This window comes from Phaseolus vulgaris, chromosome 7 (genome assembly GCF_051622355.1).
Source record: "Phaseolus vulgaris cultivar YP4 chromosome 7, ASM5162235v1, whole genome shotgun sequence".
NCBI classification, from domain to species: Eukaryota; Viridiplantae; Streptophyta; class Magnoliopsida; order Fabales; family Fabaceae; genus Phaseolus; species Phaseolus vulgaris.
Window position 1 is genome coordinate 21,686,536 of NC_143504.1, and position 5,979 is coordinate 21,692,514.

At 35.7% G+C, this 5,979-nt stretch overlaps 1 pseudogene; it reads right to left on the bottom strand.

The window, feature by feature from the left end:
• Nucleotides 1-4,029: 4,029 nt before the first annotated feature.
• LOC150025827 (uncharacterized) lies at nt 4,030-4,962 on the bottom strand (annotated as a pseudogene).
• Between the last annotated feature and the right edge of the window lie 1,017 nt (nt 4,963-5,979).

Sequence of the window (5,979 nt, forward strand, 5' to 3'; positions counted from 1 at the left end):
GTGTTTGTTTCTTCCCCTTGCCTTTGTTCCTCTTGGAATTAGGTAATTAATTCTTCAATCCAGCACCTATTAAGCAAACTAGACTCCTTTCAAGTCAATTTCCACTCAATCAAGTACCAATTGATAATTAATCCACCACCAAGCTTACAGGTCAAAGAATTAAAGCAAGAAACAAATTAATTTGAAAAACAGTACCACACAAATGGAATTAAATGTGACAACTAGAAAGAGTTTCAATGAAATATAAGACAAGCAAATAAAAGGTACTCAAAGAAAGGATGGCACACAAAATGGAACCTATGGAATAGCACTAGATTTTATTTCAAATCAAAAACAGCACCACTGAAACAAATTGTTGTGGTCCAGAAAGCGTGATTTTCACATATTTATGCTGAGCTGGCCTTTTAATATTTTCTTCTGAAAATTTATATGCAAACAAATCAAGATCTTAAAAAAATTCTGGCATTGGTTTCACTCCAAACGCATGCACCATTTGTTTTTAATAAATTTTCTAAAATCAGTGCTCAGTTACGCCAGTTGTAGCGTCAGGATTGTACACTGTTTTTATAATATTTATCATTTTTTTTCTATTTGTTTTCTTTAACTGATTCTTTTTTTTGTCTTTTCCCTAACACCTCAATCTTGCAAAATCCAAGAGGATCAGAAATTTCTTATGTGGGAAAATAATTTTCTTAAGCAAAGCAGCCAACACAGAGTTATGCAAAACAAGGGATTCTGTAAATCTGGAAAAAAACAACAAGATATACCAAAAGAAAAAACACAATGGAATTGGTGAAATGGAATTTGTGTAGATCTAAACACAAATATGAACTCAAGCTAAAAATAAAAAGCACCAAAGGATAAAAAACACAGCAGATTCAGATCAAGCATTTATACCAAATACAAGAAACAAATAAGCCAAAAAAAGTACTACTAGGATTTGATGACATTTTTGGAAGAACATGACTAGACAAAACACATATAGATTCAGAAATTAAAAGACTCAAATGAACACAATATGAACCAATTAAAATTGCAATAAGGACTCAAATACCTAAAATAAAAACAACAACACAAACTATATGGAATCCTACCAAAAATTGCACAAAGATTGCTCAAGAACAATTGAACAAGATGCACCGATTGGAAATTCCAAACAGCACACCAATTCAAAACGAAAATTAAAACAACAAGACAATATGTGATATGAAATCAATAACATGATATGAATGATTCTTGACATTCTTAGGAATCATCTTGAGTTGGATATGAGATAGGCACTTTATGATAGAATTGGATCAAGGTTCTATGTTCAAGAACTCACCAAGACTAGTACCAAAACCCAAACTCATATGGAAGTTCCATGTATTGTCAAATTGAACCGAACAAATTGAATGAAAAGGCAAAAGCACCGAACAAAATGCATAAGAACAGAAATGCACCGAACAATTAAGCTAGAAATGAAGAAGAATCAAAGATGAACGACAGAAAGTAAATGACCGAAGCAAAAAGCAATAGAAGCTAGAAAACCGAACTGAAAAAGCAAAGGAAACAAGCTAAGACATGAACATAAAAAGAGAAGGAAGGAAGGAGAAGAGAAATCTCATGAAGATGGAGGATTGGTTGGATGATCACGCCACTTAGAGGATGGAGACTCCAAGATGAGTGTGCTATGCCGCCACTTGAGGTAACCAAAGAACTCTCAAGATAAGACTAAGTGAGGAAGGCACAAAGCTCTCCAATTCTCTCACAAATTGAGTAGAGTTTCATTAATACAAATTTCCAATATGAATTTTACAAGGTAAGCACCTTTATTTATAGCCTAAGAGGTGTTGAAATGAAAAGCTAGTTAAACTCAAATTTTCCCCCAAATGACATAAAAGTGGCGCCAACTTAGAGCATGAGGAAGGTGTGACTTCCTCTCTTAGTTTGGCACCTCCCTATTACGCCTACACCTCTCTACTAAGCTCACACCCCCCAAGCTTCCTATTATTTTCCTAAACTAAAGACCTAAAGATGCTTTTACAAAAGAGGTGTCTAATGTTTCCCTCTATGCATATTTATAAACACTATTCTATATTATTTAAAATTTAAAAGAAACTATAAAGAGAGATATTTAATTGAAGCCCATTCTTGAAAGCTTGTAGACTTCTTTGGCTTTAGGCTTGATCCTCTCTTTATTTGATGTCTTCTTTTAATTTTGAGAAGACTAGAAGGAAGAACTTCAAATGTGAGGGTGAATGTCCTCTTCCTTCATTAATAAAAGCCTCCTTTATTTGATTCCCATCAATATGGAATCAAGATGAACAACTAGGAAATAAGAAGAACTCAAAAAGAAAATGACAAAGAGATACTTATCTTTGAAGAACCATAGCTCTGATACCAAATGATGGATTTCCTATGAGCTCTTCTTGGATGTTTGGTTGAAGATGGTGCGGAAGCTTATGGATGAGAGTGGGCAAGGTCCTCCTAGGAGGTGTGGTGACCTTGAAGGTGCATGATGAGTATTGATATGGGGAGGTTCGGCCAGCCCCTTTGTAGGTGGTGAAAGGAAGATTAAAACCTAAAAGCTAGGCAAGGAGCAAAGTATGGCACTAAATGGGCAGCATAACATTACTCAATTTAATCTTCCAAATACATGAGCCAAGCCCTCTTATTTATAGTGTTTAGAGGGCTGGGAATTAAAAAGAAAGTGGAGGGAAATTCAAATGAGAAGCATTTGAATTTGGAGCCAATTCCTAGTCACAAGGAAAGTGTGACTTGGTTTCTTTTTTTGGCACCTCCTAAATCTACACCTACACCTTTTTTTTATGTCACATGGAAGGTGTGGCTTAGCTTTTTACATTTGCACCTCTTATATTTATATCTACACCTCCCTTTATGTTCTACTAAAAATACTTAAAAGTAATTACAAAAGAAAGACATCCAATGATGCTTAGTTGGCCTATATCTTCTATTTATTGGGCTTGAGCTTAAGCTTGAACTTGTATTTGGGCTTGGGCTTGGGCTTTTTCTATCATGGGCTTAGGCCTCTTCCATCATATATAGTCCAAATTTGGTTTTAAAAGCGGTTTTCCACTCATCACCCTCTTTAATTCGAATTTGGTGATATCCATTTTTAAGATCAATATTAGAAAATATGATGGACGCATACAATTCATCAAGCATGTCATCTAGTCTTGGAATTGGATGCCTATACTTGATGGTGATGTTATTGATGGCTCTACAATCACAGCACATTCTCCACTTGTCATCTTTTTTTGACACCAACAAGACATGTACAACACAAGGGCTTAAGCTCTTTTGAACCCAACCCTTCTCCAACAAATCTTGTACTTGTGATTTTATCTCCTTAGTTTCCTGAGGATTAGTTTTATAAGCTGGTCTATTGGGTAGACTAGCTCCCAGAACTAATTCGATTTGATGTTCTATACCTCTAAAAGGGGGAAGTCCTATGGGGCCTTCCTTAGAGAATATATCATCAAATTCTTTTAAAAGTTCTTTTACTTGAGGAGGTAGAACACCAGTCTCAACAAGTGTGGCAGTGCATGTAAGTGTTCTTTTACAAATTAAAAGGCTTGAAGGTTGTTCAACAAGAAGCATATTTTCAAATGTGTTTTCCATTCTTTCTTCTTGTTGAATGACCTTGTGGGAAGGAACACTCTTCTCCCACGCCTTTGCTCCCTAAGGGTTTTTTCTTGTTTTTCTATTTTTGTTCTCTTCATCCCTCTTTTGTTTCATTTGTACTTGATCTTTTACCACTTGTGAATGTGATAAAGGATAAAGTATAAACTTATTTTCTTTATGGGTGAAGGTAATCTCATTAGTTAGACCATTGTGCATAGTTTTCTTATCAAATTGTCAAGGTCTACCCAACAAAATATGACAAGCTTCCATGGGAACTACATCACATAAAACTTTATATTTGTAGTTTCCCACAGAAAACTCGACTTTCACTTGCTTGTCTACAGTTAATTCCCCATCTTCATTGATCCATTGAAGTTTGTAAGGTTTAGGATGAGGTATTAATTATAGATTTTGCTTTTCAACCATTCTAGCGCTACAACAATTGCAGTAAGAGCCACTATCCACAATAAGAGAACAAACATTTTCTAAAACTTTGCATCTAGTATGAAAAATGTTATCTCTTTGTGTCTCTAGGTTCACACTAGATTGGTTGTTGAGGGTTCTTCGAATCATCATTAGCTCCCCCTCACGTGGATATGCTCCCTCATTATTCTCTTCCTCTTTCCCGCTAGGTTCATCGTCATGGCTACTATATTCATTTACCCCTCTTAAGAACATAGTTCTTTGGTTTGGGCATTGGGCTTGAACATGACCTCTACCATGACATTTGAAACATTTGACATCTCTACTACGGGTTGGTGGGGTTAGCACATCTTTTCCTACACTCTTGGGAGTTTCTCTTGGTTTTTCTTTTGGCACACTTTCCTCCCTCTTATACTCCCTCTTTGGATAAGAGTTAGAGTATGAGTTTTCCCTACGACTTGAGTTTTTCCTTAAATTTTGTTGTTCAATTTTGATACAAAGTTGAATCAAGTCATTCAAGTCTTGGTAGGGCAAAAGTTCAACTCTATCTCTAATCTCAAGGTTAAGCCCACTTAAGAATCTTGCTATGGTGGTGGGTTCAGACTCCCTAATTGAGGCTCTCATCATGTATAATTCCATTTTCTGCCTATATTCCTCTACACTCATATTCTTTTGTTGGAGTCTTTAGAGCTTGTCCATTAACTCCCTATTATAATAGGAGGGAATATGGCGGCATCCTAAGGCTCCCCTAAGATCATTCCAATACTCTATGGGAGGATCCTTATGAAGACGCCTATCTCTCTCAAGGGTCGTCCACCAATACATAGCATTACCTTGGAAACTTAGAGTGGCTAAGGGTACTTTTCGTTCCTCACTTACTCTATGGCAAGCAAACAATTGTTCTACCTTCATTTCCCAATCTAGGTAAGCTTCTACGTTTTCTTTTCCATGGAAATAAGGTAGATCTACCCTAACCTCTCTTAGGCTTTCTTTTCTTTCCTTTCTAGCTCTCCTAGGGGGTGGTTGATAGTACTCATTAATTATAAGACTTTGTTCCCCAAAAAAATCATTACCCCTAGAGCTAGATGCATGAGAACTCGTTTTGGATTTGATGTAATCATCTCTTTCTTTAACCATTTTCAACTCATCTTGTATTAAAGCAAATTGAGTATCCCTTTCTTTGAGAAGGGTCTCATGTTGCATTTGTCTATACGAAAGTGCTTGAAAGTCTTGTGCTAATTTTTTCAAAAGAGATTTGATAGACTCTCCTTCACTTTCATTAGAGTGATGAGAAGACATGGTTAAAGTTATGTGTTGTAAGTAATTTACCTCAAAAAAGAGAAGGAGAGTAATGAAGGTAGCTTCCGAGGAAAGGGAGGTGGATCACTTGGATCTCTTAAGTACCAAGCCTTTCCTTGCCAGAATCTATCCCTCAAGACTTTTCACAAATCTTTTTCTAAGTAATTCACTTAGATCACAATTACGAATGAAAAACACAATTTTATGCAAGAAAAATGCAAAGCAATTAACAAAAACACAATTAAAGAATGTTAACTAGAAAGCTTGTAAATTAGGCGTTTCCTAAGGTGAGGCTTCTTGGCACTTAGAACCATTGAAAACACACTCATCGTCTAATGCATAATTATTCCACTAATTAATCAAAGTTTAATGCAATTACAACTCAAAAGAAATACAATGGAAATTGGATTACAAAAGAAAATTTAGAAATCCTATTCCATGTTCTTCTTTTGTTTGTTGGTACTCCTTTTTGTTGTTACTCTTGCTATTGGCACCCACTCTTTGTGTATTTTGTAAACTCGCTTGTTGTTGCACTCTTGTTCAACCTCTCAAATATATTCAAGTTAAGTCTTTAAAACAGAACCTACTAAGTAACAATGGACTCACCACAAAGGTTAGCTCCAACTTAAC